The sequence below is a fragment of the Cololabis saira genome, chromosome 10 (genome assembly GCF_033807715.1).
Source record: "Cololabis saira isolate AMF1-May2022 chromosome 10, fColSai1.1, whole genome shotgun sequence".
Taxonomy (NCBI): Eukaryota; Metazoa; Chordata; class Actinopteri; order Beloniformes; family Belonidae; genus Cololabis; species Cololabis saira.
Genome location: NC_084596.1, coordinates 10,606,556 through 10,622,571, shown reverse-complemented (window position 1 = coordinate 10,622,571; position 16,016 = coordinate 10,606,556). Strand labels below are relative to the sequence as shown.

The 16,016-nt window shown below is 43.6% G+C and overlaps 4 non-coding genes across 4 annotated transcripts; 3 read left to right on the top strand and 1 right to left on the bottom strand.

The window, feature by feature from the left end:
- Positions 1–9,911: 9,911 nt before the first annotated feature.
- On the top strand, positions 9,912–9,983 carry trnag-ucc (transfer RNA glycine (anticodon UCC)). The gene has a single exon. It is a non-coding gene; the product is annotated as a tRNA-Gly (tRNA).
- Positions 9,984–11,642: 1,659 nt separating this feature from the next.
- On the top strand, positions 11,643–11,714 carry trnag-ucc (transfer RNA glycine (anticodon UCC)). The gene has a single exon. It is a non-coding gene; the product is annotated as a tRNA-Gly (tRNA).
- A 152-nt stretch (positions 11,715–11,866) lies between these two features.
- On the top strand, positions 11,867–11,938 carry trnaa-ugc (transfer RNA alanine (anticodon UGC)). Its single transcript has one exon. It is a non-coding gene; the product is annotated as a tRNA-Ala (tRNA).
- A 1,090-nt stretch (positions 11,939–13,028) lies between these two features.
- On the bottom strand, positions 13,029–13,110 carry trnal-uag (transfer RNA leucine (anticodon UAG)). Its single transcript has one exon. It is a non-coding gene; the product is annotated as a tRNA-Leu (tRNA).
- Positions 13,111–16,016: the final 2,906 nt, after the last annotated feature.

Below are 16,016 nucleotides of genomic sequence, written 5' to 3'. Positions count from 1 at the left end.
GGCACTGTCAAGTCTTTTTGCAGACTGATCGAGGATTGCTGTCAGAACACTTCTGATTGTCCTTATTTGGCGCTCCCACACGCCTCCCATGTGGCTTGCTGATGGGGTGTTCATTATGAACTCGCATCCATGTTCTTTCAGCTGTTCATGATCCAGGTTCATCATTGCCTTCAGGAACTCTCTCTTTGCACCTACAAAGTTGGTGCCTTGATCACACCTCAGCTGTTTTACACTTTTTTTACGTTAATTTTTTTTTTACGTCAATACGTTTTACACGTATTGCAATAAATGCACGTAATGCATTGATGAAAGCATCTGTTGTGAGATCATCCAGCATTTCAATATGTATAGCTCTTGAGCACATACAAGTGAAAAGAAGACCGTACTTCTTCAGTTCCTTTCTGGCTTCCTTCACATAAAACGGTCCAAAGCAATCTATGCCACAATATGTGAATGGAGGTGTCGTTTCCATTCTGTCTTCTGGCAAATCTGCCATCTTTGGGTCTTGTGTGTTCCTTCTGTACCTTCTACACTTTGTGCACTTGAAGATGTGCGAGGCAACTGCACTGCTGCATCCTATGATCCAGATTCCTTTGGATCGCAACTCATTAGCAGTTATCCCTCTTCCTTGATGATGCACCTTCTCGTGGTGATACTTGATCAGTAAGGACGACACATGGCTTGCCCTTGGCAGAATTACAGGATGCTTGACATGCGGGTGAAGACTGGACCTCGTCAAACGTCCTCCAACCCTGAGAACACCGTACTCATCCACAAATGGGCTTAGTTGGTATAGCTTGTTTGTTTTATCTTGTTTTACTTCCTTGCATTGTTTTATGCCTTTTATTTCACTGCTGAATGCTTGTGTTTGGACCAACCTCATTATGAAAAACTCTGCTTCCTGTCTTTCCTCAATGCTTGTGACGTCACTTGTTTTAGGTTTGAGACCCTTAATCTGCTTAGCAAGGTGCTTGAGACGAGCGATGGCCTTGACAGCTCTTTTCCAGTCAGAAAACTTTGACAAGCGGTCTAGCAACGTCCTGTCTTCTGTTGCTTTGGTATTGAGCACTTGGACCTTCCGTAGTTCTGGATCATTGTCCATAATCTTTCCCACCATCACAGCACTTGTGGGCAGCTCCTTTTCCCAAAGAAAGTCTGGTCCAGAAAACCAGTTGGAAGCGACAAGCTGAGCTGCTGTTAGGCCTCTCGAAGCATGATCCGCAGGATTATCTTCGGACTTGACAAACTGCCATTGCTTGGGATCTGTAGTGGACTTGATTCGTTGGATTCTGTTCGCCACAAACACATGAAACCGCCTGGCGTCATTATTAATATATCCAAGAACGACCTTCGAGTCTGTCCAAAAATGTTCTTGAAGACCATCAATTTCAATCTCATTTCTGAGCATAACACTGGTCCTGGCTGCTACTACTGCTGCTGATAACTCAAGCCGCGGTATTGTGGTTACCTTGGTGGGGGCAACGCGAGCTTTCCCCATGACTAGCGAGCAATGGACCTCACCATCTGTGTTGATTGCTCTGAGATACGAACACTCGCCGTAACCTGTGACGCTGGCGTCTGCGAAATGGTGAATCTCGTACTGTTTGACGTCTGTGAAAGTTGCTGGAATGTAGCACCTGTTAATCTTCACCTCAGACAGGTTCTGAAGATCTCGTAGCCACGATTCCCACTGTGCTCTGAGCTCCTCAGGAAGTGGTTCATCCCAACCTGCTTTGTCTCGACACAGTTGTTGTAAGATCAGCTTTCCAAGGAGGATGAATGGCGCTACGAACCCCAACGGGTCGTAGATGGAAGCTACAGTGGAAAGCACTCCTCTTCTGGTCAGTGGGTGTTCTTTAACAGTGATTCTAAACTGGAAGTCATCAGAGGACACACACCACTGAACGCCAAGAGCTCTTTCCATGAGCGGCTCTCCTAAGGCCATATCCAGGTCTTTCACACTTTCCGCACACTCTTCCTTCGGTATTGATTTCAGTACCGTTGTGCTGTTTGAAATGAACTTGTGCAGTCTAAGCATGCCTGTGCTGCAGAGCTCTCTAGCATCCTTGACAAGCTGGATTGCTTCAGCATCAGACGTTACACTTATTAGTCCATCATCTACATAAAAATTCCTTTGGATGAATTTAACGGTGCTCTGGTTAAATCGATCCTGTCCTTCAGCAGCTAGATGTTTAAGACCAAAATTGGCATAGCCAGGTGAGGAGGCTGCACCAAAAAGATGGACTTTCATCCGAAAAATTGATGGTGGAGACTCTAGATTCCCGTTCTCCCACCATAAGAACCTCAGGTAGTCTTGATCTTCAGGGTTCACATGGAATTGATGAAACATTCGTTCCACATCACACATAATCGCAACTGGGCCCTTGCGAAATCTGCAAAGCACTCCCACCAAGGTGTTTGTGAGCTCTGGCCCAGTAAGCAGGTGTTCATTTAAGGACGTGTCTTGGTACCTTGCTGAACAATCGAACACGACCCGAATCTTACCAGGTTTTTGAGGGTGATATACCCCATGGTGGGGAATATACCAGGCAGGTTGCTTGTCGAGTTCCTCGTCTGGGACCTTCTCTGCATCCCCTCGAGAAATAATGTCTTCCATGAAGTTCACGTAGTCTGTGTAGTACTTTTCGTTTCTCTTGAACTTACGTTCCAGGCCCACCAGACACTGAACAGCACATGACTTATTATTGGGTAGATTTGGTCTGTCTTGTTTGAAAGGTAAAGGCATTTCAAAATGACCGTCTTGCTTGTGTGTGATTCCATCCTTCAGCTTGGTCAAGAAGTGGAGATCTTCCTGAGAAACAGTTACCTCTTCTCCAACTCTCTCACTGAAATCCGACTCTAGCACCCTGAGGATATCATCTGCAGTGATCACTTCCTTGATCCGAGTCTTGCAGAGATAGTGAACTTCACCCTTGAGCTTGACTGTTGGGTTTGTTTCAGGTGTCACTTGCTTTACAATGATGCGATGACTTACTCCAATTGCGTCACCTTCGTGTTCACATGGGTCACCATAGCTTACTATGCTCCAACCTAGATCGGTTTTCTGTGCAAAAGGTCGGTTTTCCTCCCCACATACAACTTCTCGAGGCATTAAGGCTTGTGGGCAGTTGTACCCGATCAGCAGACCAATCTCACATTGCATTTGCGGAGCGATGTGTTCTGCAAGATGCTCTAAATGAGGCCATGCCTTGGCGGTCTCTGGAGTTGGGACATGTGACCGATTCGCCGGGATGAAGTCACGAGTGTAAGCTGTTGGCACTGTGATCTTCTTGGTTGAGTATAACCCTCTTATTTGTAAACCTTTGAGTCTTTTACAGGACACAATTGTCCTTTTTGACGACATTGTAGATAGTTTGAGTTTCACTTGTTCTGTTTTTGTGTCTAGAACATCTGCTATTTCCTCAAGAATGAATGAAGAGTCGCTTTGTGAATCTAGCAGAGCGTAGACGAGAACTTCCTTGCTTGGGTCACTTGGTGTTGACACATAGACCGGTATGATTGCCGAAGTTTGGGTACTGTTGCCCTCTTGCACAACTCTGTTGGATGTGATTTCCTTGGTAATCTCCTGTTGTGATGACTGTGGCTTTCTTTCCTTACTGTTACTTATTTCTTTAGCTTGTTCTCTCTTCGTTTCTTGTTCTTGTTTTGAGCGATCTTCGTGTAGGCATGTGGGATGACGCTTTGAACAGGTGTCACAGACCATCCGGTTACTACACTGTTTTGATTGATGACCAGAACTTAAACAGCCAAAGCACAGTCTCTCACTCTGAATAAATTTGACTCGGTCAGAAACTGGCTTTCCACTGAACTTAAAACACTTGTGTAAGAGATGTCCTGTTTTCTTACAAAACACACATGTGTCCACATTCCTTTCACTGCTGTTGGTGGTGAATGCCTTGACAGTTTGCTTTTTGGAGGCCACTATGTTTTGGTTCTTGGTCTTTGCTTTGTCAGGTTCACTCTGCCGTAATGCATGGTAAGAGGTTATAGGGTTGCACGCAATACTAGCTTCCATTGACAGGAATGTCACAAAGTAACCGAAGCTTGGGAACCTCCCGTGTTCCATTTGGTATTGTGTGGCTCTTCGATTCCATCCAGTACTTAACCAGTCAGGTAGTTTGGCAGCTAGTCTTTGATTCTCCATTCCATCATTGAGAATATTTAGACACTCATTGTGAGCCATAGCAGATTCACAACTGCGCAAAAAATCCACAAACTTCCTTAAATCAGCACTTACTCGTGAGTCTATTTTTGGCCATGCATGTAGTTTGTCTCGAAAGGCTTTAGCGATAACAAAAGGCTGACCATATCGTTCATTGAGCAGATCCCACGCAGCGTAATATGAATCTTCAGAATCAGTCAAAAAATAGCCCTCTAAGGCCTCCTTAGCTGCTCCTCCAACATACCTCTGAAGGAAGAAAATTTTCTCCGTAGTTGGAATATTTTTCCTCTCAATTAGCGTCTGAAAGGATGACTTCCAATGTTTAAACTTGAGTGGCTCTCCACTAAAGATTGTAGGCTCTGGAATGGGAAGCCTATTTGCTGTTATAGCTTCAGCCAAAACCTTCACAAGCTGTCCCGTGTCATCTTGAGGCACATGTCTGGGAGCTACATCTCTTGGTGATTGTGTGTATTGGTTCACAGGGTTCAGTAGATCAGATGCTTGCTCCACTCTTGGAAGTTCAGAATTCTGTGGTTTAAGTCCCTGTTCTGGATAAACCTCATTTTCATTGTAAACTTGAAGCCTTGCTTTGGCTGCATTAAGCTTTTTCAGCTCCTCCAAACGCTCAAGCTCTCTTTTCAAGTCTTCTACAGACCGTTTTCTTTCAGCATTCTCTTCTTGCTGTTTCTTCAGGAGTGCAGCCTCTTGCCTCTCTTTTTCAATCTTACGTTCGGTCTCTTCCTTTTCTCCTTGAAGACGACGCGTCGATGCAGCTGCTTCCTGTTCTGCATTTATCAGCGCATTCTCAGCTTCAAGTTTTTGTAGTTTCTCTTGATGGCACTCTTGCTCAGCCATGATCTTCAGTACAGCTCGTGTGGCAGCATATTCAGCAGCAGCTTCTTGTCTTTTAACTGAGGACATAGCAGAGTTAATGGAATGTGCTTTAGAACACTTAGAGGCTGAATGTGAAACACTGGAAGCAGAGGATGCAAATACAGAGCCAGCATCAGGCCAAATCAGCTCCTCTTTTGTTCCTTGAATTTGAGACTGAGCATTTTGTGCAACAATCTTGGTGACTGATGTACAATTGTCCAGCTTGCGGCGCATGTCGAAAGGTGGGCTGTCAATCCTTCGATATTCATCATAAACAGTATTCAGTTCGGTTAATTCCTTCTGAATGGTGATAATGTGTTCTTGTAGGATGACACTGGGATCTTTTTTAATCACAGATTTTTTAGCCACCTTAGTTAAAGCCTTCCAGCGTTCATAAATGCTGTCAAAGCGAAGTAGCAGCCCTTTTGTTTTATCTTTATGGAGCTCCTGGCCCTTTTCGGTTAGTGTACGGGCTCTTTCACTTCTACGAGGCTCTCCGGATTCTTCAGGCTGTACTGCTGGTTGTAAAATATTAGACTCAAACGTCTGCTCTGCAGGTACTGCATACAGAGACTCTTTACTTCCTTGTGACATTTTGTATTAAATTACTTGTCTCACATAAGCATAGTAGTGACCAATAAGAATGTTAACAAAAAATACTCTGGTGAATAAGCTAAACTAAATAAGGGTCACTATCTTTTAGAATCAACCCTTTAAAGGAAAATACAAAGCCTTGAAAAATATAAAGTAAATTACAGTGACAAAATGTCCTTTGCAACACTTGAATTAAGTGGCATAAAATATTTCCCTTAAAATGTCAGCATGCTTTTATGCAAACAAAAAACAATATTTACTTCGTTACGAAAGTTAATGAATAACCCTTTTTATGCTCAAATAATCAATATAAACCAAATACTAATAAATCAATTACAATGATGACCTTATGTCACGTGAAACACTGTTATTGTTATAAGGCTTTACACATTCTCTTGTAGTTTTTTCAGTTCTTATGTCACACTTCAGACACAAACTTTAGTATCTGGCTTATGGACGTCTTTATGAAAAAACTGATGAACATGTGTGTCCTCAATGTTTAACAGTGGCTTATCTGCTTTTCCCGTCTTGATGAGCCGATGGACACGTCAGGCAGGTAGGGAAACTTCAAGCAGGTCCGAGTTTGACTATCACTCCCTCCAGGAAACACACGACACCACGGTTCTTCAAATTACAGATGGCTTTATTCTTCACTCTCCTTGTATCACCAACACCATCGCCACCATCATCGCCACCATCATCGCCACCATCATCGCTACCATCATCGCCACCGTCAAACTATTTAAATACATAATTGACAAAATAAACAATATACAATAAACAGAATAAACACAGCTGTGGAAGGCCACGAAAATCCTGCCAATTAATTATGCAAATCAATTATGCACGACGCACATATGAACGTAAATAAGACATACCTCGCTGGCTGCACATTACCAGAGGGAAATGAGTCTTCTTCAAAAAACCAAAAATCTTCACAAAAAATGTTTCTTTCTCAAAAAGTTCTCAAAAAACAAAAAGCTTTCTCCTTTAAACTTAATCCTTTAAACTTTATCTTTAAACCTTAAACTTTCACGTAACTTATGCAGCATGACAAGTGCTGCTTCACATCACCTGCTGCAAGAGCTTCCGCTTACTTAAAGTGTCCCTGCGCAACACAGAGCGTGAAGAAAGGTTCCTACCCATAAATACAAAAAACAATACAATACTGCTGGAAATAAATCCCATATCTCTTGCAGAAATAATAAAACAAATAAAATACTGACAAATAATATTTATGGCAGTTAAAATACTCATTAGTATCATCCAGACTAAAGTCTCCTGGGTTCAATTTTTGTTTCTTGCTTTTAGGCTTGACCTCAGTAATCCCCATAATATGTATGAGAGGCATGGATTTCAAACGGGCAGTGAGCTCATGCATTTTGTTAAACAACTGATCAGCATTTGTATACATGCATGTAATGTTTTCTAATGCAGGTGTTCTGCTGACCCTATGCCCCTTGGATGTAGCGGGCAGTCACTCATTAGATTTTGACATCTTCACCACCCGCCTAGCCCAGGGGGGGCCACGGACTCTGAAGATATGACCTTCTGTCGACTTCTTCTGTTTCTCCTTTGCCTCTTCATATAACTCCCTCTCCTTTTCCCTCTCCGCCTTTGTGAGGTCATTTGCTACACTGGTCTTCTTGAACTTGTCGTTTTGGTGCAGCAAAGAGATGTTCTTGAACAAGTTGGTCTTAAGTTCCATGTTCTGCAATGTGACCAGCAGAGGTCTCCCTCTCCTCCTTCTCTCTTCTGCGTCCTCACTCCTGACGAATTTCCCCAGCCTGCTCGCTCGCACAAACGAGGCTGTAGTCGTTCGCACCTTACACGTTTTGAACATTTCCTTCACAAAGTCCAGATCCACCCTATGTCGCTCCTCTGCATCATCCAAGTCCTGGTCATCCATACCAAACACCACGATATTTCTCTCCCTTGATTTCCTCTCGTCTAGCTCTGTTAGGACATTGTTGAATGTAATAGATTGTTCCTTTGGCTCACCATTGCGCACTACTTCGGCATAACTTACTCCGTCCTGCGTCGCAGACTTCAGACTCTCCTGTATAAGCTCGATGACCCTCTTCTCGTCACATTTAACCTCCAGCTTTGCCTCCCATTCACTCATTTGGTCTTTGAACTGCTGGGTGATTATCTGGCATTTCTCCTCCATCATCTGTTCCGCAGCGATACATTTCTCTACGCCCTCCTCACAGTCCTGACAAAACCACATAACGCCAGAGCCTTGTTTCCGCAACGGCGCATATTCATCTTCATCTTTCTTTAGGCATGATATGCAATAATGCTTCTTGCAGCGCTTACAGACCAGAGCCTTGGTTTCTTTGCCCTCCGGGATATGGCATAGTTGACAAGTTGCCTTCCCAGCCGATGCCCCTTTGCCATTGCGATCCAGTGGCTTTGTCCAACCCTGGGCTACTGTTGTCTTTGTCATCCTTTGGTCTGGGCAGGCGTTTCAAAAAACATAGACCTGATATGGCCTGGATACTGGCTGCTCGAGGCCTAGAGGAGCCTACTGTTTCCTGGCTGCTGGAGGCCTTACCTGGGGTAGCCTGGCTGCTGGAGGCCTGCTGCTGGCCTGGTGGAAGCCGCAGCTGCTGCTGGCTGGTGGAAGCCGCCGCTGCTGGCTGGTGGTAGCCTCTGCCGCTGCTGCTGGCTGGTGGTAGCCTCTGCTGCTGCTGGCTGGTGGTAGCCTCTGCTGCTGCTGGCTGGTGGTAGCCTCTGCTGCTGCTGGCTGGCGGTAGCCTCTCCTGCTGCTGCTGCTGGCTGGTGGTAGCCTCTGCTATTGCTGGCTAGTGGTAGCCTCTGCTGCTGCTGGCTGGTGGTAGCCTCTGCTGCTGCTGGCTGGTGGTAGCCTCAGGTGCTGCTCAGGTGCTGCTCAGGTGCTGCTCAGGTGCTGCTCAGGTGCTGCTCAGGTGCTGCTCAGGTGCTGCTCAGGTGCTGCTCAGGTGCTGCTCAGGATATTACTTTTTTTACCTATTTTTCAGGGACGTCTCCCCATACCAGCTAAGCATCTTTTAGAGATTATTTAAGCATAAGTTTCAGCTTAACCACGCGCCTCCTCTCGTTATTCTGTACTTTAAAATCCCTGATCTTAAAGCCGGTCCTCGACCGAGTTAGATGTTGGTCTTACGCACTGCTGTAGGCTAGTATTTTTAAAAGTCCCCTGTACTTCAAAAATCGGGTCCCCGACCCGCTGCCAATCACCGTTTTTCACTAACCCCCGGTTAGTATACACAGAATTTCACTAAGAAGAGGTGTCTCACCAGTCCCTTAGTGCCTTCCCCGGCTCGGGGATCTCGTCACCCGGACTTCCTGAAACAGCACAGGACCAAATCTGGGCCCGTCCCTGAAGTCGGAACGCTGACGACAGCTTTGATGGCCTCCTTTGATCGTACGCCGTTCCAAGGTCACATCTGGAGAGATCCCGGGTTTCTCGGCACCAAATGTTAGGTTCCTAATAACTTAGGAAAGACACAGAGACTGTTAGAAATGATTTTTCAGGCCTTCTGCGCAGAAGTGAAGCAAAGTCGGAGCTTGTAGAGCAACATGGCCCTCTCGGATGCTCTCGACAAATGCTTGCTTGCTCCTCCTTTGCATCAGGTATTTATTGAAAAACTGAAAGGAACATGACCATATAGGGTAGACAATGGACAATTGGAAGAAAACAGATGGTCACACATCGAGGTCTAAGAAGCCACACATGTGACATGTGAAACTTGAGCTTTAAAAGAACACAAAGGTCAAGGGGTCAAATGGAGCCCCTTCTGGACAAACGAGAACTATGTGAGGTTTTGAACAGATGCGTCTAAAGACCATTGACAATCCAGAAATCACCAGGCCAACCTTCATGGGGGTCTTGTGTCATCAGATGGTCCAACTAACCCTTAGCTAACCTTTAAAGACAATGAGGCAGCTGTCAGTCGACCCACCTGACAAAACTTCAGGAAGTGGCCTGTGATCTGCATGTGATAGCATGTGGAAACAGTCAGTTCTCCAAAGCTGACTTGATTCTGATTCTAATGATTTTCATAAGGACAAAACCAATTCAAAAACGTTGATTAACCTAACATTAATTCAAAACAGAGCAAAGCAAAGAAGCAGCATTGTTGAGGTTAGTGTCCCCCAACATCTAGTCATCTAGTCCTGCCTTTTGCTGCAAAGCGGACAGACAAACCTCAGTCCCATTGAAACACGGTTTTTGCCCTGTCTTGCCGAAATTATGACGTTTAAGTGCCACATCTGTGCGATGGTGGTATAGTGGTGAGCATAGCTGCCTTCCAAGCAGTTGACCCGGGTTCGATTCCCGGCCATTGCAGCATGGCTTTTGTGAAACATCTGAATTTTCACATTTTAACATTCATCCATCAGGTTTGGATTTTGGAGAGATAGAAATAAAGAGGTGAATTACACTGGATACAGGGCTGGATATCCCACCTGACTACTTTCCTCTCAGGACCACCCATCGAAGGGGATGTAGCTCAGTGGTAGAGCGCATGCTTTGCATGTATTTAGGCCCCAGGTTCAATCCCCGGCATCTCCATTAATTGTGTTAATAAACCGCATGAAGTAAGAAAGAGTAATCAACAACACTTATTGTTACATAAAAGGATGAATTATGTTCACAGTTAGACAAACATAGGTCATAGGTCAAGCAACAAAATCTGGATGGATGAATGAAGAAGCCTTTGTCATCTTTCTGGAGCACTTCATACGTCACACAAACTGCTCTATTGATCACCCAGTTCTGCTGATTCTTGATAATCATGAATCTCACATTTCACTGAAGGCTGTGAAAACTGCAAAGGAAAATGGTGTTGTCATGCTCACTCTGCCACCTCCCGTCGCTTGCAACCCTTAGACAAAACAGTCTATGGACCACTGAAGACCTACTATAATAGAGCCATGGATGGTTGGATGCGTACAAAACCTGGTAAAACCGCAACAATATATGACATTCCAGGACTTGTGAAGGAAGCTTTCATGTCAGCAATGACACCGAGGAACATCATCTCAGGATTTAAAACAACAGGCATATTCCCTTTTAGCAGGGATACCTTTCCAGATGAAGTGTGGCCAATGCCACAGCCTACCCATTCATTGTTGCTGACCATGTGCATCCCTTTATGACCGCAGTGTACCCATTTTCTGATGGCTACTTCCAGCAGGTTAACGCGACGTGTCATAAAGACTGAATCATCTCAGACCGCTTTGTTGAACATAACAATTAGTTCACTGTCCTCAAATGGCCTCCACAGTCACCAGATCTCAAACCTATAGAATAACTTTGGGATGTGGTGGAAGGGGAGATTCACATCATGGATGTGCAGCCGACAAATCTGCAGCAACTGCATTATGCCATCATGTCAATATGGACCAAACTCTCTGAGAAATGTTTCCAGTACCTTGTTAAATCTATGCCACGAAGGATTAACGCAGTTCAGAAGGGAAAAGGGCGTCAAACCCAGTACTATCAAGGTGTACCTAATACATTGGCCATTGATTGTATATAGACTCATCTCTAACCCTCAGGACACCATTGTTTAAAAGCAATCCGGCAAGATTGATCCAGTGGGGCTCAAAGGAGCAGGATCCTGAAATCTGGTTGTTTCAACTAAGGGTGAATAAATATATATCCAGTTTACAATCAGCCCATGAATTTAAACGCTTTATTCTGGCTAATCAAATTTACCCTCTCTGTTTAAAGGTTAGGAGGAGTTATGCAACATTGCCACCTTCGGAATTTCACGCAGAGAGTCCAGCTCATAATTCACCCTGAAGTCCAGAAAAGCACTGATGTCCAAGTTAATTCAAAACAGAGAAAGCAAAGAAGCAGCATTGTTGAGGTTAGGGTCCCCCAGCATCTAGTCATCTAGTCCTACCTTTTGCTGCAAAGCGGACAGACAAACCTCAGTCCCATTGAAATCCGGTTTTGCCCTGTGTTGCCGAAATGATGACGTTTAAGTGCCACATCTGTGCGATGGTGGTATAGTGGTGAGCATAGCTGCCTTCCAAGCAGTTGACCCGGGTTCGATTCCCGGCCATCGCAGCATGGCTTTTGCGAAAAATCTGAATTTTCACATTTCAACATTCATCCATCAGGTTTGGATTTTGGAGGGATAGAAATAAAGAGGATACTTACACTGGATACAGGGCTGCATATGCCACCTCACTACTTTCCTCTCAGGATCACGCATCAAAGGGGATGTAGCTCAGTGGTAGAGCGCATGCTTTGCATGTATGAGGCCCCGGGTCCAATCCCTGGCATCTCCATTAATTGTGTTAATAAACCGCATGAAGTAAGAAAGAGTAATCAGCAACACTTTTTGTTACATAAAAGGATGAATTATGTTCACAGTTAGACAAACTCACAAGATTTATTGGACTTGCTGCTTGCTATTTAACATCAATGCCTTCAAAAAGCTTTAATGGTCATGAGGAGTATATATGGGACACATACATATGTATGCATTTACACTCACCAGCCACTTTATTAGGTAAAATAACGTCTCCAACTGCACTTCAATGAAAATTTCTAACCAGCCAATCACATGGCAGCAACTCAATGCAATTAGGCACCTAGACATGGTCAAGAGAATCTCCAGTAGTTCTAACCAAGCATCGGAATGGGGAAGTGAGGTGATTTTAGTGACTTTGAACGTGGCATGGTTGTTGGTAACAGACGGGCTGGTCTGAGTATTTCAGAATCTGCAGATCTACTGGGATTTTCACGCAAAAACCTCTCTGGGGTTTACAGAGAATGGTCGGAAAAAGAGAAAATATCCAGTGAGTGGTAGTTCCTTGGGGGCAAATGCCTTGCGGTTGCCAGAGGTCAGAAGAGAATGGCCAGACTTTTGAGATGAGTTTGACACGTCCAAACGAAGCACACTATGATAAGAAACAATCTCTGGTCCATTTAAAGTGGATCAAATGTTTATGTTCTAATAGCAGTCTGAGATTCAAGATGGGAACCATTTTGAGTTAATGCACAAACCTATGAGTGGATGGAGACATGAGATCACCTTTGTTGTGAATTTACATGAAAATGGGAAAAAATACAGGGAAATTAACTCTGTTCGTTTGGACGTGTCAAACTCATCTCAAAAGATCGATAAATGCGACACGTCCCTGTAATCCAAGATATTGGGAGGTTGAGGATGGTGGATTGTTTGAGCTCAGAGCTGCAGTGGGCTATGCCGATCGCACAAATTAAGAAATGACCGCGTATACATCGTATCAGAAAGATTCCTGTAACAGTCAATATTTGTTGTTTTTGCCAAAACAATGATCATCACAAAGACAGTTTAGTAGTAACATTAGTTTGATGTAACATGTAGTCATCAACAAATCTTTAAAGCCTTGATGGCAGTGGTGGGATTTGAACCCACGCCTCTTCCGAGACTGGAGCCTAAATCCAGCGCCTTAGACCGCTCGGCCACACTACCACTTACAGATTGAAAAAAGCAGCTTTTTCTTTCCAGTTAATTTCCCTGTATTTTTCCCGTTTTCATGTCAATTCACAACAAAGTTGATCTCAAGTCTCCATCCACTCATAGGTTTGTGTATTAACTCCAAATGGCTCCCATCTTGAATCTCAGACTGCTATCAGAACATAGACATTTGATACACTTTAAATGGACCAGAGATTGTTTCTTATCATAGTCTGCTTCGTTTGGACGTGTCTAACTCATCCCAAAAGATCGATAAATGTGAAACGTCCCCGCCCTATGCATTGGCGCATGCCTGTAATCCAAGACTACATTCACACTGCAGTTCCCAAGTGACCTAAATCCAATTTTTTGCTCATATGTGACTCAGATCTGATTTGTTTATGACAGTGTGAACAGCACAAGTCACATGGAATCTGATCTTTTCAAATCAGATTCAGGTCGCTTCCATATGTGGTTCTAAATCGGATACAGGTCTGATGTTTTGCAATGCGACCTCAGTGTGAACAGCCAGGTCGGAATTAATGCGACTTTGACGTGACTTGAGAGCGACCGTTGTCATAATACTGCGCTGGCGGGGGCGGGAGTCACTCGGAAGCGATCGGAAAAGGTCAAGACAAACATGGAGGGTAGCGGCGACGAAGCTAATCAGTGGAGGGACAGTGAGGTCTTGGACCTTATAAGTATTTGGGGGGACACATCCTGAAATTCTGTATGAAATCTGTCTCTGTAAAGATGTTCATCACATCATGATCCCACCACTCCTGACTCCGAGTCTGCATCCACACACACCTCTCTACAGACGAGGCAGCCATCGCTCCACAAAAATCCATTATTAAAAATGCGGCTTTCTTTCTCCTCCTTCTCCTCTTCATTAACACTTGCTCACAGTTTCTTCGGCTTCCACCACACAACAACTTCAAAATGTACCCATGTACGCTCACTTCTGTTGCCTCCATGTTTACCGCCGTATGACGACGTGCTGCGTGTGACGTCTTTGTTATTGTTCCTCTGCGCATGCGGGTCAGTTCAGGGCCGCGATGCGTTCACACTCGAGTCTGATATAGGACACATTTTAAAAGATAATGTGAACAGCCACACAAAAAAAATCGGATATGGGAAAAAATCGGAATTGAGCATTAAGGCCTGCAGTGTGAACGTAGTCCAAGATATTGAGAGGTTGAGGATGGTGGATTGTTGAGCTCAGAGCTGCAGTGGACTATGCCGATCGCACAAGTTAAGGAATGACAGCGTATACATAGTTTCAGAAAGATTGTAACAGTCAATATTTGTTGTTTTTACCAAAACACTGATCATCACAAAGAAGATTTAGTATTTGATGTAACATGTAGTCATCAACATATCTTTGAAGTGCCTTAGACCGCTCAGCCACGCTACCACTTATGGATGGAAAAAAGCTGTTTTTTCTTTCCAGTTAGTTTCCCTGTACTTTTCCCGCTTTCATGTCAATTCACAACAAAGGTGATCTCAAGTCTCCATCCACTCATAGGTTTGTGCATTAACTCAAAATGGTTCCCATCTTGAATCTCAGACTGCTATCAGAACATAAATATTTGATCCACTTTAAATGGTCCAGAGATTGTTTCTTATCATAGTCTACTTCGTTTGGACGTGTCAAACTCATCTCAAATGACAGATGAATGTGAAACGTCGCTTAATGTGTGCATTGGCACACGCCTGTAATCCAAGATATTGGGAGGTTGAGGATGGTGGATTGTTTGAGCCCAGAGCTGCAGTGGACTATGCCGATCGCACAAGTTAAGGAATGACAGCGTATACATAGTATCAGGAAGATTCCTGTAACAGTCAATATTTGTTGTTTTTACCAAAACAACAATCATCACAAAGACAGTTTAGTATTTGATGTAACATAGGCAACTAGTCATCATATCTCCTGCTCTTTGAAACACATGTTAATGCTCAATAGTACACATATATGCTTCTTTAATATATTTGCATTATATTAAGATGCATTCATTTTCAATGGCTTTTCCCCCCTTACATTACTTTTACTTTTATACTTTAAGTAGTTTTGAAACCAGTACTTTTATACTTTTACTTGAGTAAAAAATTTAGTTGATACTTCAACTTCTACAGGAGTATTTTTAAACTCTAGTATCTATACTTCTACCTGAGTAATGAATGTGAATACTTTTGACACCTCTGCTCATTACTTCTTCATGTTTCTGAAGGCCTACTTAGCATTTCATCAATAACTCTCTTTAGCGCTTCTGCATAGGATATATTATTGCTTATCTTGTATTTCTGCACCTCTTGTGCTTTAATCTGTGCAGAACAGGCTCCATATGCTGCACTGTGTTCTCCTCCACAGTTACAGCATTTCAATTTGGCATCTTTCGCACATTTCCCATATTCATGTTCCCCTCCACATTTTGCACATCTTTGTTTACCACGGCACTGTTGGGCTACATGTCCCATTCTTTGACATTTGAAACATCTGATTGGCTTTGGGATATACTCTCTTACTTTATAGTTGATACATCCCATTCTGACCTTTACTGTGGTGTTCTACTTAAACAAATAAAGCATGTTTCGTCTAAACGTTGGTCAATCTGCCCAATAGATTAAAATTGTTAAAGGAAAGGTAAATACAACAAGATAATTGCTTGTTGTTTGTGTGTAAATGAAAAGATTACTGGGATTACAGAAATACTGCTTGTTAAGGAAAAAGGCACAATGTCTTGTTTTTTGAACAAATGCAGATTAAGTTCAAAACTAGACAGACGGGACTCAGACCAGCAGGACTCTTTTGGAGGCAATCTCCGTTTATTTCCTGACAAGGAAATAAAACAACAAAACCTCCAGTCAAAACATGCATCGAGTTGAGCCCCTACACAGATAATAACAAAGAATATTAACAT